Here is a 26,680-nt window from a genome sequence, read left to right as displayed (position 1 = left end):
TTGGGGAACTGACTGCATCACCAAACAGTCACTTTAAGAGCCTGATAAAAGCTTATGTCCCTAATAGTGACTAATTTAGTGTATTGCTTAACAACAGAAAATGTAAAGGTCTAAGAATTATTTTTACAACTATTAAAAACAATGTGCTGGCCTCTGAGCATGAAAATTATTTTATTTCATATTTACTCATAATTTCCATTCTTCTATCCGTTGTTTTGTTCTGTATGATTGTCAGTTTCTTTTCTTCCATTTCAGAGCAGCTAAGTTCATGTTTATATATAAACTTAGCCGATCTAAAAAAAATAGCAATAGTGTATGAACTAGGCTTGAAAGTGCTAGCTAATTTTCCACCAAACTCCAGAAAACTGAATGTTTACTCCCCAGTACTTTCCCATGGCCAATTATAGATATATTAACATATGAGGATTCATAAGCATCCATTTTATGTTCAGTGTTTTATTGGCAACCTCCTAGGTAAGAGGGAACTGCTGCTTGACCAGTCCAGTGCCAAGTATTGGTACATGACAATGTCATGCAGAAATTTATACCAAAGCCATTTGCAGCAGCCACATGAAGGCCCTGACACAGAATCAGAAAGGTTCTGATTCTGCTTTCCTGCAAGCTTGTGGGTGGCTCATACTAATTTAGAGACAGAGAATGTTACGCTGTGATTGTGGTCAGTTGTGGAAAATCATCATAGGACTGCCGCCGTCAACAATTGGGATGCCAAAAACATGGCATGCAAAGCAGCATGCATCCCCCCTGCCTTGATTTTAATCAACCAATAATCCCATTCACCAACACATGAAGAATTTGGAAATTGGTAATTGTTCTTCTCTGCCTGTAGCTGGGAAGAGAAGTACATTTCAGGTGATTTTTAAAAACAGTATAATACCAGAAAGCAATGTATTCAGAAGATCCTGTTGTCTGTCTGCCTGTCTGTTTGTCTTTCTATAAAATAAAACAAGAATCAAATGCACATTCTATGGAGTATTTTAACAGAATTCTAGCAGGGGGATGAACAGCGAGTATGTACATAACTACACACATATGTATGGAGAAATTTACAAGCTATAACATCCAGACATCATGAGGTTCTGCTAATAATTTTCCCAATGTTGCAGACTGTAGCTACATTTATGATGGGTAGATTTATTGATTTTAGTTCTTTTATCCTTTCCATAATAGGAAACCATTGACCTATTCTTGTTATAAATATATTATAATCTACTTTTTTTCATAGCATAAAGCATTCATCTGGAGTTCTAGATGTTATTTTGAAGAAGGTGGCTATTAAAAAACATTTAACCTTTCAAACACATATCAAAGATCCTTTTTTGCACATCTGTTACTGCAACCGAGCTGGCTAGCCAAATGCAACAAGTCATAGTGACAGTTTTGGCATATACAAACCATGTGGCTCCCTTAAAAGTACTGTCATTTGAGAAGCAGTCACTAATCCAAACTAGAAGACTAAAGAAGGATCCATAGAAGGCCCACAAGTTATTGATTAAGGGGAAATATTTAGGATCTAGTCATTTGTGTTATCCACAGATCCAGACTACTACAAACCTTGACAAAATTACATGTTTCACCACCAAACAAGCTACAAAGAATAGTAAAGTTTTCTTTAAAATACTTGACAGAATAAAAGAGACCGAGAATATGTGGCCCTCCAGATGTGGCTTTGCCCCTTGGCAAAGATGCTGGCAGCTGTAATTCAACAGTATCTGGAGAACCACAGATTCCACCCTTCATGTAAATCAGTGACAGAATTTGGAATGACATACGTTTTTCTAGAATCCACCAAAATTATAATACTTTAATATTTGAAACAATCACTGTATTTGTATATGGAATGTAACAACTGGGGCCAATGAGTTACAGTAGTAAAAAATAAAACATAATTATCTAATATACTGATTTTGCACATTCCAATATTTCTATCATTAGCTATCTTAACTCAGTACTTCAGCTGATGGCAACACCTAACTGACTGTGGCTGATGGCAGTGGCTAAGCAGAGTTTGCCTTGATTAAGACTGGGGTAGGGGATCACTGGGGGATTCCAAGGATATTGGCTAGACCAGGAAATGTTTTAAAAATAAAAAATCCTAAGCAACACAAGCAACTGCATGGGTGGTTTCACCAAAAGACGTGTCTTTTTTAAAAATATAATTTTATTAAGAATTTTAATTACAAAAACTAATGCAAACTAAACTTAGAGGAAGAGAAGAGAAAGGAAAGACAGAATAAAAAGTGCAGGAAAAAAAAGAAAGAAGAGAAAGAAAAGAGAGAAAATAATAAAGAAAAAGAAAAGAAATAAATAAATAAATAAAGAAGTGACTCCCAACCTTCATCACAACAAGTATAAATGAATTTAGTAACTCTTCACCCTCTATAAGGGTACAAACAGATATCTCTTCATCCCATATCCTATAAGCAAATCCATAAAACATCAACTTTTCAATCCTGGTGTCAGCAAAAAGTCCATAAACAGTTGCCAGAACATTGCCAAAAAAAAAAAAAAGTCTTATTTTAACTTTGATCAAATAAACCAACGTTATATTCCTTCCTTTTACTTCTAACAGTCTCAATCTTTAATTCAATCAAATATTGTCATAGGATTTGATTTCTCTTCAATTCTTCTTTATCCCAATCATGCAGATTTCTTCAGGGCTTTAACAAGCCTCTTTTGTAGAACCAATAAGAAAACATTTTCCAGGTCATTCTCTTAGTTTATCATTTGTATTTCCCTTTTAATTTTTAAAACTTCAGCCAGTTTCTTTTGTATATCCAGTAAAGCATTGTTTTCCAAAACATTCTCTTGGCCTGTCATTTGTAGGTCGACATTCTCTACTTCCTCTATCTTTTCAGATAAAATTTGTTCCACATCTGTCATTCTTTTATTAACATCTTTTAGACAGTCTATCCATAGAAGCAGACATCATTACTGACAGTGTTGATATTGTAGTTAATAACTTCTGGCTCCATTCTTCAAAGATCTCCTTTAGTATTTGTGATGTTATAATGTTTTGTATCATTCTGTAACTCCCGGTATTAATTGACATCAGGCTTGTATTTTTTTTTCTTCTGCTTAAAATCTTTAGTTCCCTCTAGTGTCCAGTTTCTAAAATCATCACTTATCTTTTGTTATGACTTGCAATTGCCAGGATAACAAAAATAAGTCTGTTTCCCACAAAAACCTGTTTATACTTTACAGTTAATTCTAAAATCTTACAGCAAAAGTCAATATTCCAAATTTGTCTGGACCCTTAATCTGTTTATAACTTTCTTAGATCAAAATCTTATTTAGCTTTTTTGCTGTTTATTTCAGTTTCTTTAAGTTCTTAAGCTTGTAATAATTTTTTCTTTTGTTCAGAGTTGAAGATAAACTCACCCAATGAAGACTTTTCAAACCTGTCATTCTGAAGGGGTCTAATAGCTTTAGAATAGTTAATAGGCAATTTCTGAAAGTGATTAGAAAATTAGGTTTGCAAAGTGTCCTTTAAAAGTCTCCACCATAGTTCTGAGCAAGATGGCTGATCCCATCTCCCAGTGCTCAAACCTGCGGAAAACTACTGTCCTGCAGTCTCCTCGCAAGGCACAGCTGTCCAAAGCATGTATGGGCAATCTCCTGTCCTCTCTTATCCAGAGAGGTTCCAAGGAACTGGTCTACTCACTGATTCCTTGCTCTTTGCCACGGTCGTCAGCTCTGCTTTCACAGAGCCATCTTCAGTTCACCATACCTCCCCCAGAAGCCTCCACCAGAAATCATGTTCAGCTAGAGGGCACATTTTAACTATCTTGTCTTTATAACTGCCTCTCTAATTGTCTTTCCATCTGTTACTCCCTTTCAATCCCCATATCATTCCTCTTGTTTTCTTGCCATCTTTGGCTTCTCTAACTCATTCTGTTATATGATGTTTACTATTTCATCACTCCTCAGCATAATAGGATTGACTTAACAATTGAGTTTATGGGTTACAACTATCTTAACAACTTTCACATTTGGATTCCTGATTTCTCTCTTTTAACTATATCATGACTGGTTATGACCTAGCTGAAATTAGAGGCAACACAACTATCTACAGATACACCTGCCTATTCACCTCATAAGACATACCTAACTATTGAGTAGGACTCAGATAAACATCACACTGTGGGAGGGGATATGAACCCAAATCACACTTCTATGCATATGCAAGACACATTATTGTGCAGAAAGCTGACTGCATTAATGGCTTTCTCTTCCTGGGTAATCAGAGGTAAATCTTCTTTCAAGTGAATCTGTGGTTATGCAAAAAAAAGAGAGAGAGTGTGTTTATTTAAGAAGCATTTCTAATGTCCACTATGGTGTAGTGGCTAGAGTGATGGATTAGGATGGGAGAGAACTAAGTTCAAGCCTACAGAAAGTCTCATGGGTTGACTTTGGGCTTGTTGCCATACCCAAGCTATTTCATAAGTTTGTTCAGATAATAAATTTGGAGGAAGAAGTATTGAACATGCTGCCTAAAGCTCTTGAAGGAAAAGAAGGATGGATGGATGGATGGATGGATGGATGGATGGATGGATGGATGGATGGAGAAACACTTTAACTTTGTCTTATTTGAAAACAGATATCTCATCATATCTCACATTTCAGATGCCTAAAGCTTCCAAATCAAAGTATGAATGTATTATATGTTTTTTTGCTCATTCCAAAACCAGAAAGTAAATCTAATGGAAACAAGTCACATAAGTGGAATCAGTAAACACTAATGAAATTCACAGAACTTATCCTTACTTTATACTGGATGTTTGATGTGCTAACCAGAACATGATAGGCTTTATGGTATAACACTGTAATGAATTCTGATGAATTGGACACAATTCTAATTAAAAGAACACCTTTAAAAACATGTTTAGTGTGCAAATCGTAAGCAGGAAAAAGCCCCTCTCAGCTGAAAAGCCTCCAGAAATGTCTAACTAAATAAAAGACGGACTATACTACACTTTCATTTAAATCCGTTTAATCACATTTTGGAAAACACTTTTAGTGTTGGTTTTTAAGAGTTGGTTTTTAAAATCTGCCTCTATTTGGAAGTATTACTGTGGCTTCCCAGCCAAATCGGTGGAATTTCAGTTATGTTATTTAAAACATATCTGAAGTTTAAAAGATTGACAATTCAACATTACTGCTTCATATTTTGGCTCTTGCTGAATTTATTTAAGAAAATTACATTTGACAGGACCAATTACAAGATGTCTAATGGTTTAATTACAGTAAAAGTAGAAAGTAAAATTTGGCATCCTTCTTTCATGAACTTCTTCCCAACGTATTTTTTCTATTCAGAAAATTGAAAAAGCCCAAAGAAGGACATATCATCAATTAAATGTTGATAGAAATATCTGTATAATGTATGGGTTACTAAGCAGTTCTTCAGCACTGTGCATGGTACAAAGTGCTTTATAATTCACATTTCATTTATCTGACAAGCTTGCAAGGTTATGTTGGCTGAGAACTACTCACAGATTCCCTAGGAAATTTAGGTTTGAGGCCAGTCATCTAAGCAAAGGCCCTTAGCAGCAAGACATCTTTTATATCTATTTAGGGCAGGAGTTATGTAACTCTAACTCTTTTATGACATCTAATGGTCATCTGGATTTAGGCAGATCAGATATGGTACCCTTAGCTGATGGTCATGCTTGCAATTATATGGATGTATTCTGGGTACTCCCACAAAATAGCTGCATGTGAAGGCTTGCCCATTCACCAAATATCTTCCCAAGGGGCATTACAAAATACCAATGTCCCAGAAGTTCCCTATCCACTCCCTATATTCTTAGACATTCCCACTTAAAGCTGTCCAAAGCTTTGATTCAGAGATTTGCACTTTGGAGCTTAGCCAAAAGTCCTGACATTACTTGCAATTTATGAGCAAGTTTGCTTACAAATGTAGATTATATATAATTGTTGTTGTTGTCTGGTTTCTTTTTTCTTTTCTTTTCCTTCCCTTTCTATTTATTTTTTATTTTTCTGTTCTGTTTAATTAAGTAATGCAACATTCAAACAAAACCATGTAGTTCTATTTATCAAACTGAATTGGATACCTTCTTTTCTTCAAATTAAATTGGTTTTCTGAATCAAATCACTTTGAAACATCAAATCAAATTAACCTGATTTTCTGAGTTGAATTGACAATTCAAACAAAAAAGGAGCTGATTCACACACTCATACGTCCATTACCCCTGTTTTCCTTTGTCCTTAGAACTTAGAGAATGCTACTTTACTTAGGACTGACATCCTTCAGGGAATGAACTCAGAGAATGGGTGCTTCCAGACTCAGACACGGGATTCCTAGCACTGCCAGTTCATAATAATGTCCAGCCATTCTGACTTTTCCTCTCTAATGGATGTTACTTATAAATTAAAAAAAAAAAGATGGAAAAAAGACACAGAAAAGTACAGGAGGGTTTAAAATCCCACAAATTGTTCAGAACAAATTCACAATAAAAGCTCATTTGAAAGCCCATATCCTCATTTTAAAGTCATTGCAGTACAAGGCTTTTTTTACAGACGCAATGTAAAGTGGTTTATTGTTATAGAAGCAGTTTGCCCTGTGTAGAGAGCAAAGGACTGTAGAAGTTTTTCAGGACTCCTGTGACTTTAATGAAACATTTATATTTGCATGACCTGCTCATCATCAGCCTTGGAAAACCAATGGAAGCCCCCAGTTTCCTGGCTTTGGGGAGCAATAGCCAGGACTATGGTCCTAAATTAGAGCAATCAGCTGCCTAAATTCATGTTTTTAATTTGTCCCCTCACTCCTCCAACCACTAAATTCAGCAACATTCATAGCTTAGAACCAAGTGGAAGGGTTAAGTGGTAGCAATTAAATTCTTTAAAATTTGCAAGAAATCTGAAATAATATTTCTCTGAAAGCAAACAAATAGAAATAAAGAGCACATACCCAATCCATATGTGTCAAAGAGCCACAGAGCTTTAATTTAAATATTTTTGTGTGGCCTCCGACATGGTGGCTATAATGCTGAAAAATATGATCATTTGCAAAGAAAAATCCATGTCACTCCAATGTTTAATAATTAAAGTAACATTGTTATTTGAATCTCTATAATATTATACTTTTGGCTACTGAAGTTAGTAAAAAAATCAGTTTAATTCTTATTGGAATCATACTCAAAGCATGATTAGTTTTTGTTTTGTTTTTTGGTAGCTCTTTTCCAGAACTACTTCCTTCTATGAAGTTACTTATGGAATATTTTAAATTCCTATTAACACATCATTTCTATACCAAACTGCCTGTAAACATTATTACTTACCTAAAAAAAGCCAGTTATATGATAGGCAAATACAACAGACATACACACAACCATGTTTTATGGCAACTTAAGCTATGAAGATGCATTCTGTAGAGATGTTATTGATCTATTGTCCAGTTGCTAACTAATAGTTCAGATGACTGAGATGTAACAGGCTATTTGGCAATCTTCACCCCCATATTAGGAGTGTAACATAAGACTTTAGTCTTTCAGTTATAGCCTGAGTAGATGTAGTTTCATAAAGGGCCTGTCAGAAAATATTCTTTCAGATCTGGTTTCAGCAATGGTTGATAGTACACACAGCTGATGAATTACTCTGAGGAAGCCAGAAAAGGACAACCTACTAGGTTTAAATATTGTATGAGGATTTTGCTCATGTCCATTTCAGGCAATGAATAGTGTATCCATAAATTGTGTAGGGTTTTCCCCCCCACTCCCTTATCCAGCAGATAAATCTTAGCATTTTGATGTATCGCTAGGGTTTTCCATTTTTTTGCCACTTTTCCACTTTAGAATATGTTTTTCATCTCAACAATGATGCAGCATTCTGAATGGGGGTGGTAAAAAGATAAGAAGGTGGCCTTCTGTGACATACCATTAAAGTTATGATGCATATAGTCTAATTATGGCACTCCATGAATTGAATATTTCCTTATGGGTAGTATTTGAGCAGATATAGCCTGGCTATTACAACACTTCAATCCATCTGCAATTGCTAGTTTTGACTAAATTTCTTTCATTGCCTCATAGTAGATTTGTCTTTAACAGTGCCAGAAGTTAATCTGCACAAATAAGATGAAAAGGCATAGCTTTTTCCCTCTTGGATTGTATTTTTCACTGTAGTCCTTCTTACAATGTCTTTCTTGTTTGTTCAGTTATCTTTCTTTTCTTATGCTCTCATTCTGGGGAAAAGGGGAATTAGTGAAGCTTTAAAATTGATGATCTACAATTTGTAGAACATTATATCTAATAACGCGAACTTCCAGCTATGCATCTTCGCTATTATTTTTCCTGTGGGAGCTTCTATCTGGCTAATAACACTATAATTGGAGAAATCACCATGACTCATGTCCTTTTCCATTCTTCAGGTTGTTCTAAACTATACAACTGTTTTTATTAGGTGTGGGAGCTGTATCAATCTACAAATCCTTCTGTATTTCCAGTATAGTTTCTAATGAAATGACACTTCCCTTTCCTCTCCATTTGCCCAACTGTTTTCAGTCCTTGCAGTCATGGTTGAAATTGTCAATCAAAGAACAGCTTATCAGTCTGAACTTTTCCTTTTAAACTTAAAGTTGGTGACTTTGGAGAGCTGTCAACACCCAGCAGCTTTTAGCCGTAACAATAAAGTCACACTCTATCTCCCACCTAGTAGCCTTAGATTGAATTCTGATGGCATAATTACATAGTCGAAACTCATAACAAAGCAACCCAAAGGCAATAGGATGTAATAACCGTGCAAGAGAGCCATTTCCTGTCTCCTTTTCTTTCTCATATTATATTTTGACTAGTTTATTGGATGTGAATGTTTTAAAAAATGAAACTCATCTGAGGGGAGATGAGAGATGTGTTCACCAGGAATGAGGTTGTAGAGGAATTTGACTAAAAGAGCTGTAAATGCCTGGCCACTTCTGGAATTATGAAACAAAAGCCACTTTGCTATCCTCATTTATTTCCAAAAGATGAATAAGGGTTTTGCTTTTTGTTTTTTTGTGGGAGGATTATATGTTTCAACAGTCTAGATTTAATATGTTTGTTTCTATTCACGTTAAAGAGAAACAATTAACTTGGAGTCAAAAAGCCTTAAAAACCAACCATTTTACTGTTTTCATTTTAGGGCACAAAGATCCATTGTAAATATAGTGTAAAGGGAACTTTGTTTCCCCACCTATGTTTTAAAGCCTTTAAAAAACAACCTATTGAGTTGAATCAGACATTTTCTTGTCAGTCTTTGTAAGGAAGAGGAATAGAGCCAATAAAAACAGTAATTACAAAAGAAAAGTCAATTGTGTGTCCCTCCAAAGATACTTCCACCACACCAGCATCACCACTCCCCAGTCTCTCCCAGGCCAAGTTCAAAACTAACTCACAATTGCCTTCACTTCAGTTGACCTTGAAACATCAGAGAACATGGAGAGAATATGGTCAGCCAATCACAGCTCACTTTCTCTCTCTTCAACCAAAGCTAGAAGAGAGCAAAGAATGTCCAGCCCTATGGGCTACAGTGGAGTAGCACAAATCCCCTTCCCTTTCACGCTACACCAAAAGGAAAGCAAGTAAATTGTTAGCACACACACAGATGTTTTTCAGTTTATGTATTTGTGTGCATTTGCCTGTGGTTTGGAAGAGAAACTCTGAGAGGATGCTATGATGGGAAGCTCTATAGGGGAGGTTAGTGAAACAAAGTGTAAACAAAAATACTGAAATCCTCCCAAGCCTTCCCAGCTCCCTGCTGTCATTCCTCTGTTGCATTTAAAACCACCCTGAATTGTGAAGATCTAATGATAGCATGGCAGCAATTTTACAAGCCGGCAAGTTCCCAACCTGTTATGACCGTGATTGCATGTTGCTACAGTGGTTGAATTGGGAGAGCAAGGCAGTACATTCTGAGCAATGCTGGAGGAGAGGAAATAATAGATGGCTTTTGCCCAGGAGCTAGAAGACAGGGTGAGGCAGAGTTCTTGCCAATGAGAAAACAGATTGCCAACAAGCTCTGCAAAGGCATAACAATTCAAAGGAAAATACCAGATTTGCTGCAGTTTCTAATAAGCCTGAGCATAGTCAGGAATAAATCAACTCAGCTCCCAAAACCAGATGACTGTATGAGATCAATCATATCAGGAACTGATTCTAAAATGCTCAAACTCTAAATGAAACCATTAAGCCTTGAGTCCCAGTCAAGAGTTTGGCCTACACTTCATATATACATAGTTAATTTCCCCATTTTGAAAATGAAGAGTTACTCTCTACAAATACAAAAGAATCCACTCCTTCCATAGGTCATGCATCTCCACTGAGGTAAATGATGAAGGTTTTAAAAATAGGGATAGTTCATCTAGTTACTGAAGGGATGGAATAAAAAGGGGCTCACTGCCTTTCTGTAGAAGGCTATTGACTAGTGCAGCACATTTACTGATTGCTTCAACTAGGAATGTATGTGGTATCTTCTTCCCCATTATCCTGACTTCAATCCTGGAATTTGCCTATCTATAAATGTATATTGATCCACCCATCTGGGACTCCTCTGGCACTCCCAATGCTCCAGGCACCTGTGTGCATGTTGTAATACAGAAGTGTGCTGAAAGTGAGCCCCTATCATTGTTAGTTAATTCACTTCTTCTGTATAAAACATAAACACTGACTGATGGGGTTTGGTAGGGTTCACCTAGATGCGCCGGGTTCTGAGTGCTGTGTTTTCCCATTTCCTTTTGGGCTCAGTGAAGATATGTCATGGCATCTTTGAGGCCATCCAAAGCTGCACTCAGTGGAACAAGATCATTAGTTCATCTGCTCTAGGAGTCCTCCAGGACTTCAGGCTGGATTTTTTTTTTCCAAGATGGCATGGATTAAACCTTCTGCATGGAAGGAACAGGCTCCATCACTGAACTGCAATGTGGCATCTCCTGTCCCAAATGCCCACCCACACACAAATGAGACATAGAGTAACTGAGATGAAAGATGATGTTATATTTCTTCACTTTTTGTTTTCAATATAATTGGAGACCCATTTTATATGCTACTGTCTTTGGCAATGTCACTCCTTTATTTCTACTTCCTTAGACAAAATAATGGTGGTAGGAAGGAAACCAGAGAGAATTGCTGGTCATCTTCCATAAATGTTCCTTATTAGACTTCCTCAGGAACATGGTGGACTGAAGATGTCTCCGCAAAAAGCAGAGCCAACAATTGCGGCTAATAACAAGGAGCTGATCAGTAGATTGGTTCCTTCAACCCTCTCTGGAGAATGAGAGGATGAGAGGTTGACCACGTTGCACTTCATACAGTTGCTCCTCACAAGGAGACTGCAAGGCAGAGGTCTCCAGAGGGTGGGAGAACTGGAAGATGAGGAAATTTGCCATTTTGTTCCAGCCACAGTTGGAGCTTTTAAAGGACACTAAGTTTGCACTTCCTTTGCTAACCACTTTCAGAAATTGCCTATTAACTGCTTCAAAGAAGTTAGACACCTTCAAAATGACAAGGCTGGAAACACTGAGTGGGTGACTTCAATCCTTAATATAAGAAAATGAAGCTGTATTTTTATAAGCTTTAAGAATTTAAAATACACAGCAAAAAGCAAGTCAAGGTTTTGTCTATAGAAAGTTTTAAATGGATTAAGGGCTCAGAAAACAGAATATTTGATTTTGAATATTAAGACTTCAAAATTAATTTTAAAGAATAAATGCATTTTTGTGGAAAATAAAAATTATTTTTCATATTGGAGACATAAGCAACTTATAATGGCGTTCAGAGATATTTTTGAGGACTTTGAATCAACAATGTCAGCTGTGTTGTGTTTTCTTATGAACAGTCTGTTCCCAGAAGAAGCTGTTACAGAAAAAGATTTGGAACAAAACTTATCTGATACAACTGTGGAGAACAATATGAACAAGAATTTGTCACTGGATATGCAAAAAAAAAAAAAAAAATTGGACGAGGCTTTAAAAATTAAGAAGGAAATTGAAATACCAATTCCAGAGAGTAATTGGAATAATTTCTTCTTGCTGGACTTACAAAAGAGGCTTGTTAAAGTTTTGAAGAAATTCGAGACCAGGTTCAATAATAATTTGAATGGATTAAAGAGCAAGATTGTTTTATGCATAAGGAAGGAACATAAAGTTGGCTTATCTGATCTAAAATGGGACATGTTATTTTGGGTGGTTCTTTGTGGACTTCCTGACATCTGGACTGGAAAAGACATTGTGTATTGGATTTGCTTACAGTTAAGAGCTGAGTTATGGAATGATAAGTTTTATATTTGTTAACTAACATTATTTTAGGGCTCTGTTTGAACTTTTTGCTGACACCTAGATTGGAAAAGATGTTCATTATTGGACTTGCCTATAGTTAAGAATTGAGTTATGGGTTTTATATTTGTTAATTAAGAGGAGGTGAAGAGATAGTGAAACTGTTCATACTTGTGATGAGGGTGGGAAGCTGCTTTTTTTCTCTCTCTCTTTTTCTGTTTTTTTCCCCTTTCTTGCAGCTTTTATTCTTTCTATTTTTCTTTTTAGTTGTATTATCTTTTACTATAGTAGTTAAAGCTCTTAATAAAAATATATTTTTTTAAATGTTCCCTATTATAACACAGCCAGCCAGCAAGAATAAAGACTATCCCTCATTCCCATGGCAGGACACCTTTGGTTGGCAGAAAGGAACTTGTCATAGCTACAGAATGTATGTATATATGTATTTATTCATCTTTTAATTTATATAGCTGCCCATTTCAGATCAGTGACTTTAAATGGATCTTAAACTCCTAGGCAGGGGATTTGAAAATTCACTGTACCAAAACAGTAGGATTTACTTCAGAGAGATATATCTTTAAGATAGGAAATTCAGTGTGAAATATAGAATGTTTTTTCTCTAAGAAGCTAAACATCTTAAATAAAATTCATTCCTCCTGGAAAGGTACCTAGACTCTTTTAGGAATCCCTCCTTCCCCCACCCCAACAAAGTATTTTCCTCATGCTATTACTGAGTATAATACTAACGCTCCAGAACAAGTCCCAAATGAAACAACAGGTCCTCATTTTCCAAAAGGCATGATAAAGAATCCCCAATGACTTCTGCTAAACATATGCCAATATTTTATTCAGATTGTCCCTTTGCTCTTTATTTTTATATACTGTATTAGGTCCAATCAGCTGCAGGAGGGCAGTTCAGCTTTTTGGTTCCGTAGTGTGGCCTTGTGGGGCTCTTCGGGGGGGGGGTGAAGATGGCCCAAAATCGCTTCAGATCGTTCCTGTCTATTCCAGTCAAGCATCTCACGCCATTGCTTTGTCCCTGACCCTCATTGCTTCTGTACAGGGTTTCAGCTCTGCCATGCAGGATCCCCTGGTGTACTTCCTTTTCTTCTCCTGCCGTGCCCACACAGACTAGGATATTTTCTACTACTCAGGTCTTTTGGCATACTTTTAATATACTGTATTACCCACCTTAAGTTATAACTATAGTAATTCCCAAAGACTAAAACATGGAATTTAAATAACTTAACCACAAAAGTGTAGCACCTTAAAATCAGCACAATAACCACAAAGGGAAAAAAGCCCAGGGAACTTGAGTTGAGACTTACTTTTGAGTAAAGATGCTTAGGCTTGCATTGCACAGTTATAAAGATTGTTTATCCATGCTGTTGCATGGATAGTATAGCCTTGCCAACCAATCATTTGAATATTGTTTCCTCAAAAAGATGTATTAGTATTTAATGTTGCAAAACATTATGGAAACAAACCAAATTTAATCTCTTTCCTATTAAATAGAGCCAATACAGTAGCTGCATTTTATACTATTGTTCTGAGGTTTATTAGCACAACAGTTGAGACACAGCAGTTTATGTTGGGCATGGACCAGAGAATCCATAATGAAAGAAGCCACCAATCTAAAGCCTGGATGTCTTTGCACCAGATGGCAGAGTTGGCAGCTAGAAGGAAACTAGCTAGCTGCCCTACTGCATGGAATGGATGAAGCGGTTGCCATCAGTAAAGATACACACTGCCATCTGAAGAGCCCCTTATAGTTCTTTTCAAGTAGCTGGCTGTGACTAGAGCTGCATCAGGACATCTACACAGATAACAGATAACAGATGATAAAAGAATAGAAGAACAAAAGCTTCACAACAAAATTTACATAGAACAGGACTGAAGGGAGCTGAAGGGATGAAACTAGGATCTATTTCTTCATGTTTCTTTGCAGAAAGACCTGCAAAGTGTCAACAGGAGTGGTACAAGCTCACAAGTGTGACTTTCTCAATTACAGCTCTCCAAAACTGGTCATTAATATTAGCAGATTGTCCTCTCTGTCCTTTCCTCAACTGAGATGGGAAGGAGAAAGCTATAGCTGGCTTCTTGACTACAAGGAGAAGGATAGCACATTCATTCTACCACTGGATCTCCTGATAGAAGGAGGAAGAAGGAATTCCTGCTTCTCCCATTCTCAGATAGGCATGGCCGAATGCCACACTTCAGAAGGGATTTCTTTTTCTCCAAGATCTTAAAGTATGGGCTATAAGGTTAATTGTCCATGGCAGGTGAATGGCTATTCTCCAGCTTTATCTCTTCCTTCCCACCTTTATTTCCTCTTCCATGATAACTTATTGTTGTCATTTTACTTTTCTAGATGCAAATCTATCTTACATCTGGGGGTCAGATCTCTCCAAGTCATTCTTTTATTCATCTCAGGTGGTCTCTCTTGCTATGATTCAGGGAAGGTTTCAAGGTCACTTCTACTCTACTACTGAGTAATATACTGTAGTAGTAGGGAAAAAAAGCTCCGTTTAGCCTTCTTCCTTCAACCTCCTTGTATTTTGCTCATATAATCAGAGCTGCCCTTTCTTATATTTGATTACTTTATTTCTGGAGTTAATGTTTGTATTGCACACAGGGAAAATATGTACTTTCAATGTAAGGCCTTATAATGTGTAAGGCCTTATAATGTATAAAGGCCTTATAATGTGTAAAGCCATGCGTGTACTGACAATAAATGTGTATGCTTCCTAGAGTGGTGTCTGCCTCAGATCACACTGTTATGCACAACAGCATCATCTGTTTTCCCATATGATAGCTGGAAAGAAGAAATTAAGATGTACTGTATGCTTTTTTTTTCCTTTTCCCAGCAAGCAGATGAATGAAATGCCTTACCTTATCTTAGCAGTATCTCCAAAGATTCCCCAGGAGAAAAGAGTTCATTTGTGGAACTTTTGCAAGAGATGGGAGTCAGGGTGTCTCTAGAAGAAATAGTAGAAGGCAACTCATGACTACCCCAGAAAGGATTTGCCACAAAGCCTGCTGGTTGGTTCATTGCACCAGCCAGAAGGGATACCCCTTCTTGAACTGGGTCATGCAAATGACTTAGCAGCCTGTGTTAGATTTAGACTGCAGCATGATCAGTCTGGATTCAGCCAACTTTTGAATAATCTCTAGAAGGTATACTGTCTCTCAGCTCATATGAAAGAAGCATGCACTGAACTACATGTGGAGACCATGTGGAGGAAGGTACTGAAATTACCTTCAGTTTAGAGACTAATAACTTAGACATATCATCACCATTCTATAGAAAAAGCCACATACTGCTGAGACCAAAATATTCTGCTAGGTTTGCAAAGCCATTACCATTGTCAAAGAATTAATCTTTTAACATCAACTAAACAAAAGTTACAAAGTGAGAAGAATTGTCTGGGTTAGATATGGTGGAGGAGTCTACATTTTGTGAATTCAGAAGCAAATTGGCCTGATGAAAAATAATTATTTTTCACAGTTTGTATTTCTCCAACTTTTGCATTCAGTTTTTGGCCCAAGCTCAGCTAGGTGACACCAGCTTTCTGACCAAGGCTGATCTTGGAAAGCTAAGCAGGATTGGACCCAACTAGTATTTGGATGGGGACCTAGTAGGAAATACCAAGATTGTGGGCTAGACTGGAAAGTTGAAAAACAGCCTGGAAGAAGACAATGACAAACTGGTTTATATTGCTGCTGAGAAAATTACATGAATCTGTTTGTGAAGTCACCAGAAGTTGAGTCTGATTTGAAGGAAACTTTGTCTTTGTTTCCGGGCTCAAAAATTCTTTTCTCATCTGTTTTGCTCCAGCTATGCTCACCCTGCAGCTTCTAGAATTCCCAGGCTACGTGACCAAATTTGGCTGGCTAAAAGACCATCTCTCAGACATGTCGGGGGTGGGGGGCGCACATGTTGGGAGAAGGCTGAAGTATCATCAAGCATTTTAAAACAATCATTATAACATCATTATTCTTGACAGGTTTTCATTTAGGTAAAATTGGTACAGAAAAGTTATTTATATAAAATGCAACTAGCAATTCATATTTTTGCCAAATTAATGTGTGAAAATGTATTAATGCAATTAAAAACAGCAGTAGCCAAATAGTGACTAAAACTAAAGATATAAGTAAAGAATTCAAACATTTTTTTCAACAATTATATTCCTCAAATAATCCATCACTAACAAAAATTAATCAATATTTAAATAGATTAACATTCTCAGAATTAGCTCCAGAGGATATATAATTTATTGAATCTCCTTTTTCTATTTCAGAAATCTCTGAAGTCTTTAACACTACTCAGAACAGAAAATCTCCTGGCTCTGATGGACTGTCAGGAATTTTATAAAGAATTTAAAGAAATATTGATACCTGAATTTCTATTTTTATGCAATGCTTTGCACTAAGGGGACCCCTCACCAGAGTCTTGGAAACAGTCTAAGATAATTTTGATCCTTAAATCAGGTAAAAATTCTTAGCATTTTATAGGTCCATTTCATTTCTCAATATAGACTATAAACTATGCACTATATTGTTAGCTAAACATTTAAAAATTATTAGAAGTAAAATTGTTCATATAGATCAATCTGGTTTTGTTCCAAATCGAAATATATCTGCCTCTATCAGGAAATTATTAAATATTATACAAATTAGCAAAATTAATAAATCTTTACTAGCCATGTGTTTTTTTAGATATATTTAAAGCCTTTGATTCTCTGGAACTACAATTTTAAAACAAATGTTACATAAATTTAAATTCGGGGTTGGTTTTTGTAAGATGATTGAACATATTTATGGATCAACTAAAACTCAGATAAGACTTAGCAGTTATGATTCAGACTCTATTACGATCTTATTACCAAGCAGGGTGGCCTTTATCATTTTTATTACTCAACTTAGCTATAGAAGCGCTGGCAATAGCACTTAGATCCAACAATCAGATTTACAAGATAAAATTGAGTGACAAGACTTATATTTTAAATCTATTGACAGATGATATGGTACTGAATCTCTCAAATGCTTTCCATTCAGCTAACTATATTAAGAAAGAGTTAGAGGAATTTGTAAAGGTGTCAGGGCTAGAAGTTAATTTTCACAAATCACATCTGATGTTTTTTCATACAAAAATTCAAAAGGAAATTTCTACAGATTTAGGAATTCCAATACATTAGTACATAAATCTTAAAATATTATTACTAAAATATTAATAATTTTTCCTAATAATTATATACCTACATAAAAATGTGCATTTAAATGTGTTTATATGTGGATTTCTATGCAGACTTTTTAAAAAATCAGATAAAACAGCATCATAGGGCTAGATGAGGAATGGAGAGAAGAGGAAAAGGGTTTCATTTAGATCTGCTGAAACCTCTCCTATGGGAGGCTGAGAATGAATGTTGTATTGACTGATGAATCACTATTGTCATTGCAATTTCAGCAGAAAACCAAAAACAACTAAAAGTGCAACAGTAGGAAGTCTGTTTGGTTAGTATTAATACCAACAAGTTTCATAAGTTCATGTGAGTCATCTGATTAATTAGCTTGTATAGTTTTTAACTTGTGCTCTTCAAAACCATGAAATGAAGAATGATTCTTGAAAATACTCATATGTAGTTTGACTGAACCGTGATTGTGATCATTTCTAGCACGGCCACAGAAATTCTTTGAATGTGTTGAGAGCAGAAGTCAGCTGAATGCAATGCAAATACAGCATTGATCATTCCTTTTGTCTTTGTTAAAGCCTTTAAAATTTCCAGACTGCTTTAGAATAAGAGAGGTTTCTTCCACAAGAGACATGGGTAATCCATTGATTTGATCCAACTGCAGTGCTTAATAGTATGAAATACAAAAGCACCCTCTACTGCCATGATAGCATCTTTTGATTTGCTGGGTGAGGAAAAGAATGTGCCAATGTTTCCGTTGAGGGTCCAGTGAAGGCTTCCAGACCAACTAATATCAGTTCTAAACATTGAGTTATTTGAAGAAACAAAGCCAATAAAAGTACTGCTGAGAAGTGTTATTAGAAATATAGACAGGTGCATATATGGCTTTGTTCCCAAATTAATGCAGAATTATTGTCACATAGTCATGCTTTTTTAAAAAAATATATTTTCTTTTTAATTTGTTTGCTAATGTCATATCAAATAATATTGGTGAATATCCAGTCCTGGGGAGAGAATTGGGGCTTGAATTTTCTAGATGAGGTTTGTCATCAATAGATATTACATTAATCACTAAGAAGAAATGTGAGAAAAAATAGTTGGTAAATTTTTCACCTGTTTTCATTTCTACTGTTAGTCAGTTTGGCAATATCATTCCACACAGGTGGTCACCCAGTCAGCCAAGTTGCTTAACTACTGAATCCAGAGGAATAGTTTGTCAGTCACAGCAGTAAATAATGTGCTGATAAAATATTTTTATCACACCATTCCTCCAAAGAACACAGGGTAGAATATATAGTTCCCCTTTAACCCTAAACCCCCAACTCTATAAAGAAGTAACATGAATATAATGCATAACAAAATAAAGCAATACAGAACTATGTGGTGATGGCCTTTCCTGGAAAGGTTTTCTCAGAAAACTGGTGCCACCACTTTGAAGACCCTTCTTTGTGTCTTTGTGCCATATGTTTATCTACAGAACTGCAGATATGTATATCTGTTTCTTTAAGAAACAAATTGACTTTTTTTTTTCTTTCAGAGCACAGAAGCTGAAACATGTTTCCCTGATCACTGCAGACATTTTTCACAGCCTGATTGCTTTCTGTTCAGCAGCTGAAATCCATCATATGCCTTCAGCTTGTTCTCTATCTGGAACAGAAATCTTCTATGCAGCCCCTGTTGCTTCGTTTGTTGCTGAGCCCCCCAAGGATCAGCCCCAAAGTCTTTTCAAAGCCAAGGTTCAGCTCTGCTTGATATGAAATAATTATAATAAAACTATAGTCTCTTCAAGCATGTGCAGAATGCTTTTTCCATCACCACAAAATAACTAAAGTCAGTCCCACATATTTTAGATGAAGTAGACATGTTTCTAAAATAGAAATGTGATTTTCCAGGAAATATGAGTTGTGGTTTCTTCTTCTTCCTTCCCCCACCATCTGGCAAAAATAATCTACAAAATATCCTGGCTGGAGTTGTAATGTTTTCTATTGGGTGTGAGAGAGAGAGACTTATACCCAATCCAGCACTAAGGAACAACAGAAGAGTTCTGTCTTAATATAGGATTTGAATTCAGTGTTCTTAGTGCTTCTACTGTCAGTAGGTGGAATTGCACTTGCTTTGCATATATTAGATTACAATAGGAGTCTGCAAACCATAGAATCATGATACCACACATAGTCATGAGCTATTTAGTGGCAGTGGGGGTGGGGTTGCAATATTGTTTTCAAATTTCAGGGTCAGGCAGAGCAGACAGCAAAACCTGGAGCAAGTTTTTAGAGATGTCTAAGCCCAAGGTTCTAGTCATCTATCAAAATGTCACCCCTCCCAGATAAACCAGACAGGAATCATGAGCAGATGAGCTAATTCTACTTTATTGTTAGGCTCCAGTAACAAATTCTTGCAAGTCTGAAAGTACGAATCTTCTGCCGTCCCTTTTTACCACCTGATCAGTTAGGGCAGATCCTTTCTAAGTTTCTTTCTCCTCCTGTTAGTCAGTTGCGGGCTCCTCCCTCTTTTATCTGATCATTCCCTAGGCAGCCTCTCTTCCCTGTCTTCCAAGGTCATTCTTACATTCTATTACACAAAGCCATGTTCCAGTCACAGCAATTTTATTTATCCATTCATTCCATTTTAATCACGAAGAGGCTCACAGATATTCATTTCTCTTTTTAGAGGGCAACCATATTGCAAAATTTGACCTTTGATTCAACAAATGAATTGGGGAAAGGGACGTCCATTAAAGCAGAACCTCCATTAATATAAATTGGAGATCATGCATGCATGTTTTGCATATTTTACTTATGAATCTGCTATATTTTTTATACCCCACACTCCCTGAAATATAACATGAGCAACAAATAGTCCAATAAAAACAATGTATCATTGGGTTCTTGGTGATCTCTAAGTTTTATTGTTTCATTGCAGATGTTTCATCATTAGGCTCAATAACATCGTTGGTGCAAGGGAGAATGGGGTTTGCTTTTTTTTTTTTTTTTTTAAGTAGGGCAGTCTTGGTGGGAGTGTGGCTTCTTCTTTGATGGCTCCTTGATTAGGAAGTGTTCAGAAAGGCAATTCCAATCATGAACACTTTCATTACCTCTTTTTTTGTGATTCATGTACACCAGCCTCACTCCAGTTTGTCAGTGCTTCAAGGTAGTGACGTTAGGATACAGGAGACTGTAGCAGTCATGGAATGTACTTTAATGAGGTTAGGAGAATCCTGAAAGCCTGTCAAAGCTCTTCTCTACTTCGTCTTACACCTAACACAATCTTGTTTTGAGTTTTTTTCTCATGCTTTCTACTTTCCCAAGATTCAAATATATTTTCTGTGATGGCTCTATGTTCTCCTGACATTCCATGGCACTGTTCTTAGTTTATGATCTCTTTTGGTTCTCTAAAATTGTCATGTGCATGAATGTACATGGTATTTCAGAAGTATTTGTACTTGTGGCATTCCTGTTTTCTGAACCCCTTCTTTTTCCTCTTAATTAATAACTGACTTCCTTACATTGTTACATTCTTATTGGTGTGGTCGCATAGAATGCAGTCATGGATACATCATGGCGTCAACTAAAGTAAGAATGTATTGTTTTCTTGTAATGGTAATAATTACATGTGGCAAGGTAGAGATATACAGGTTCAGCACAGAAATAATATGGCGGGGGGAAGGAAGTAGCAACATAAGGCATCATCCATCCATATAAATATAAGTGTAATTGTTTTTCATACCTTACTGCAGATCTGCAAATGTTCTGAAAGCTTTACAATCCAATCCTAAACCTATCTACTCAGTAATGAATCCTACCAAGGTCTATGCACTTGTTCCTGTGGAAAATTTGTATTGGACTGCCACCTTTTTCTGTACTCTGAGAAAGTGTGATACGTCCTTCTGAAAGATAGAGTCTGACTGCCAATGTATACACTTAATTATGACCAGTTAGTGGGCTAGCACTCTTGGAAAATACTGGTATACACAGTGCATCTCATATTCCTAGAGCACCTTTGTAAACTTTGCTAACTGCTGTTGTAATTTCATAGACAGAGCACAAAAGAACACACAAGCCTGCAAATCTATGTGTGGCTTTAAAAAATAAAATAAGACAATGCTCAACTCTCCTCCCAAAGCTCAGTGAACTTCAATAATTCCCCCCCTTTTCCCCCCTAAATTTGGGCATGCATTCTTCTACTCCACACCAAGGTATTGTGGGTTTCCTGTTTGTGTTAATTTTTTAAGTTCTTAAGGAGCAAATAGCCTTTCTGACTTCATTGCTCCTCTATCATCCTTCCAGTCTCTAAGAAACCATGTACAGTTTCTACTGAATTGTTTTGTCAGTAAAGTCAAAACATCTGGATAAGGATGAGTACATGTGGGATCCAGACATCTTGTATCCATGTTCCTCTCTTCTGGAAGATGGGTCTCAGTATTGGCCCACCATTTACTGTTTTATTTAGCAACAAAATGTCTTGGCCGAGCCCTGCTCCAAAATTTTTTTTCCTTAAACAAAAAGCACTAGGAAGATTTGATGCTAAACAAAACTAAGCAGAGGAGACAGGACAGGACCTTAGCATTCATGGGTGACTGCCTTAATTCTGCCTTAATCTGGAAATTTAGGGCATCTTTCAGAACATGCTAAATACCTAGATAAATTTAAGATTACTAAAATAAATGTATACATGTATATGGAGAACCTACATACTTGCAAGCCTCACTCAACTGAAAAAAGAAAAAAAAAGAAAATTATATTGATCCCAATTTAAATGTGTTGTTGTTGTATTAATTCATAAGATTATAATTTGAGCATCTTTTAATAGTACATCTTGGCTGGGTACCAGTATTCTCATTTCAACTACCTATTGTGGTATTGTTTTGCAAACGTTATACGTAGCATATGGATAACCACACCACTTCCATTTAAAGCGGGCAATCAAGACACCTTCCTTAAGCACACCTCTCGATACCTCCCCATGAATGAATGTAAAAGTCAATTATTAAAGAAGAATGGTAAGCAGTACCATCATGCTAGCTTTCATGTTAACTAAATCCAAAACACTCTGAAATTTTAATTTTAATTTTGCCATTGAAGAAATGCTCATTGCTTAATTAAAAATAATCTGTTACAATACATATTACAAAGTAGTCACAGGAAATCTATGAGCTAGTTCATCCTGACCTTTCACATTCTTACGTTTGAATGCTATTTTCCTGTCCTTCTGCTTGAATTGTTAGTAACACATCTTTTGGGGGGGGGGTCCCTTTTCTTTCCTTTTTTCTGACTGTACAAAGTCAGCTGTCACTGGAGCATATTTAAACTCCAACTGTTAGAGTCCACTGAATCATATGTATGCCCTCAGGGCTTAATGAAATCTAAAATAGAGGAGAATAATTTCCTAAATACCCTAAAGAGAAATGTTTCTTAAAAAGCAGGTCCTGGAACTCTTCTGAATGTTACAGTTAAGTTCTAAACCAAGTAAACATGTGATGTGTAGACTAAAGAAGACTGTAGTGCAGACTCTAAGGCGTTCAATAGCTGAAGGTCTGACACCACCGATATGACGAGGAGAATCTATCTAGTCCAGTTTTCTGGCCAGGCAGTAATGCAGAACAGATATTCCATGGATGCCATCAGGTAAGAAGGTAAATGATGATATTGGGAGGAGATTATAGAAAAGTTCCTAAACTTGACTGCAGTTTCAGAACTGGATCAAGCACTATGTAAAGAGGGGGAAAGCAGCCCCTTAATCACTCTTACCATCTCGGGTCTTGCCATCTCCCATCACCATATCCCAGAGATACCAGATAAAGTGGCTCTATTTGCAGTGACAAAGCTTCATCTGGTCATGTAAGGCAGAAATTTTGCTGAAGCAGATCTATCTAGCTAAAATATCTGGCTCAAAGGCACTTTAGTAGCCCTTTCAAAAAAAATGGTTAATTTCACAATGAAAGAAAAGAGCAATTAAAGGGACAAAGCATCATTGCAAACCACAACACTCTATTGTTTATTTTAAAATGCTAGATTTTAAGATAACTTGAAGTTTGGCATCCTTGATCTTTTTGACGTTCTCTACAACTGTGACAAATTTCAAACCAATTTCATGCAAAATGCCACAGATGCATTCGGTATCCACAAAGTGGATCCAGGCAGGTATTACATCCTACCAGCATGATAGCTGCCTCACTCAGGGAGCACATGGCGCATTCTACAACCCATTCCCCTATTTCTATTTTCTTTCTTTTTTTAACTTTTTAATGATGTGACTTAGAGCAATTGTCACTTCCAACCGCTGCCGAACACAATGTATAAAAGTAGTGGTACCGTCATTTTCAGGTGTGAGATACTGCTAGAGGAAGGTGTATGCTGCTTATACCACTAAGGAAAAATAAACTGGGAAGACTTAATGACATTATAAAAATCATGATGGCCAGATTGGGGCTTTTGATGAATCTGAAAAATGTATAATTAATTATAGGATGTGCAAAGGACTAAGGAGACAATGGGCTTAGAGCGCTCTCATCTCTATCCCCCACCCCAAGATTTGTGAGATGGTTGCTTCCTTTTTAAAAAGAAATTATATCCAATTATTCAGAAAGAAAGAAATGAGAGTTCAGACTCAGAGAGAGAGAGAGAGAGAGAGAGAGAATGAGAATCTTGGGCTAAATCCAAACAACCTGAACAGTCACTAGAGCTGTGATCTGCAGTGCTATTGAAAAAAAGCATGTGTCCTTTCTAACACCTTCCACTTTTGCATTTAAGTGGTGTATGCCTTGGGCTCATGTTCTGAAACAAAGAGCACACCCTGCCTCACCATGTGTCCTGTGCGTACTTAGAAGCAACCGTGAACTGGAAAACACTCTGTTGCACAGCGTCAAACCCCCAAAGGAGATCTGGTATACAGTTTTTGAACAAGAAGATAATACTGTATATTGACTCCAATATGTGAAAAAGCAGAGTATATGTTTCTGTCAAATTTTGGCAAAAGTTGAGGTAAGTTGTTCAGATGTATCACGTTATTGAGATTTTCCCGCCCCATCAAAGCTTGTGCAGCAAGCATAGCGTTTTTGGTTTCATGCTGAAGGCAGAAGGCTCCTGTTTGGAAGGGGTTCTTTGCAAAGAGAATTTGCAGAGAGAATTTAGTGGATTTGCTGTGCAGTGCATATTCCTTTAGCTGTTGAATTGATGACATGGAACAGAGTCCTAATATGGAGCAATAGTAAGCTTCAACCCTTTGCTCTTCTGCAAGGAAGCTACAGCCCAGTCCTTTCTGGCCTCCTTTCTATGGAGAGATGCTATAAGAGATTTGAAGGAGGGATTTAAGATGGATCCAGGAAAGCTATCAGAAGAATAATTAGAAGGCATCCATATCCTTACATTCATACAGCATCAGTTTTGTGATGAGTCAGTGAAAGTGAAAGATTTACAGCTGCATTCCAGCCCAATATTATATACTGGCAGACAGAGAAACCTACAGTGGAAGAAACTGAATGCTGGTGCTAGAGAAAATAGGTTGCATTTTCCTTAAAGGGAGTTTATGTTTAAAGCGTAAAAAGTGGTGCTCTGCAACGCACGAGAGCTTGAACAAAGCTTTACATCCCTCTGCATTGTTAAATCAGCTGTTTTGCAAGGCTGAAGCTGCTTCTGGCAGTCTCTGCATGGGTACACAGGCACAGCCTCTTCACTTTGTTGAGCCAGTCTAGAAAAGGGCATGTCTGCTTTAACAATTATAAAGAGGGGCTTAGTTCATGCTCACTCATGTTGCAAAGCATTTTGCAAAGCACCCAATGCTTCAAATGCCATATTAGAAGCAGAGAGCTTGAATTAACAGGCGTGCTCCTTGATAGAAAGAGAAAACATGGATATGATTGCACTGATGCAAACAAAGAATTGTCTGCATCTATTTGCGTTTAGGATTTAAATGCATTTTTCCTGTTTTTTTTTAAATTATCTGTTTATTTACATAGGCCTAAGTTTTAGTGGCAATACAGTGCAACTCTATTACAGCGCTGGACAGAGTCATATGAAATAAGTCATGAAGGAAATTACAGGGCAACTGATAGAAAAAAAAATGACACCCAGGATCTGCATTTGTATCTTAATCCTAACCAAAATCAAATTTCCCATAATACAAAAGATCTATGGGTATGTTCCCCTTCATGGATCACTGCCTTGTCATGGCGAAGGGGCTTGCGTAACTCAGTGAAGCCATGAGCTATACCGTGTAGGGCCACCCAAGACGGACAGGTCATGACAGAGAGTTCTGACAAAATGTGGTCCACTGGAGAAGGAAATGGCAACCCACTCCAGTATCCTTGCCAAGAAAACCCCATGGACAATGTTAAAAGGCTAAAAGATATGATGCCGGAAGATGAGCCCCTCAGGTCGGAAGGTGTCCAATATGCTACTGGGGAAGAGCGGAGGGCAATTCCAAGTAGCTCCAGAAAGAGTGAAGCGGCTGGGCCAAAGCTGAAAGGACGTTCAGCTGTGGATGTATCTGGAAGCGAAAAGAAGGTCCGATGCTGTAAAGAACAATATTGTATAGGTACCTGGAATGTAAGATCTATGAACCAAGGCAAGCTGGATGTGGTCAAACATGAGATGACAAGATTGAACGTCGACATCTTGGGAATCAGCGAACTGAAATGGATGGGAATGGGTGAATTTAATTCGGGTGACCATTATATCTACTACTGTGGGCAAGAAACCCTTAGAAGAAATGGAGTTGCACTCATAGTGAATAAGAGAGTGGGAAAGGCAGTAATGGGGTACAACCTCAAAAACGACAGAATGATCTCAGTGCATATCCAAGGCAAACCATTCAATATCACAGTCATCCAAGTCTATGCCCCAACCACTGATGCTGAAGAAGCTGAAGTTGACCGCTTCTATGAAGACCTACAACACCTTCTAGAACTAGCACCAAAAAAGACGTCCTTTTCATCATAGGGGATTGGAATGCTAAAGTAGGAAGTCAAGGAGTAATCGGAATAACAGGCAAATTTGGCCTTGGAGTACAAAATGAAGCAGGGCAAAGGCTAATAGAGTTCTGTCAAGAGAACAAGCTAGTCATAGCAAACACTCTTTTCCAACAACACAAGAGACGACTCTACACATGGACATCACCAGATGGTCAATACCGAAACCAGATTGATTATATACTTTGCAGCCAAAGATGGAGAAGCTCTATACAGACAGCAAAAACAAGACCAGGA

General features: G+C 37.1%; 2 long non-coding RNA genes across 5 annotated transcripts in view; one reads left to right on the top strand and one right to left on the bottom strand.

Annotated features, from left to right (window-relative positions):
- LOC148217051 (uncharacterized) overlaps positions 1-19,039 on the top strand; it is a 44,112-nt gene extending 25,073 nt beyond the window's left edge. Inside the window, exons 2-3 of the long non-coding RNA XR_015797883.1 lie at positions 16,588-16,777; positions 19,016-19,039. This is a non-coding gene — a long non-coding RNA (uncharacterized LOC148217051). The remainder of the gene's footprint in view (positions 1-16,587; positions 16,778-19,015) is intronic.
- LOC112541014 (uncharacterized) overlaps positions 1-26,680 on the bottom strand; it is a 91,272-nt gene that overhangs the window by 47,592 nt on the left and 17,000 nt on the right. For all 4 annotated transcript variants that reach the window (XR_015797877.1, XR_015797878.1, XR_015797881.1 and 1 more), the window contains exon 2: positions 15,179-15,264. This is a non-coding gene — a long non-coding RNA (uncharacterized LOC112541014). The remainder of the gene's footprint in view (positions 1-15,178; positions 15,265-26,680) is intronic.

This window comes from Python bivittatus, unplaced genomic scaffold, assembly GCF_059951505.1.
Source record: "Python bivittatus isolate LINGU-HERP-01145 unplaced genomic scaffold, Pbiv_v1 ctg000020_np1212, whole genome shotgun sequence".
Taxonomy (NCBI): domain Eukaryota; kingdom Metazoa; phylum Chordata; class Lepidosauria; order Squamata; family Pythonidae; genus Python; species Python bivittatus.
The sequence above is the reverse complement of the archived record's forward strand: the minus strand, read 5'-3'. Positions and strand labels throughout refer to the sequence as shown.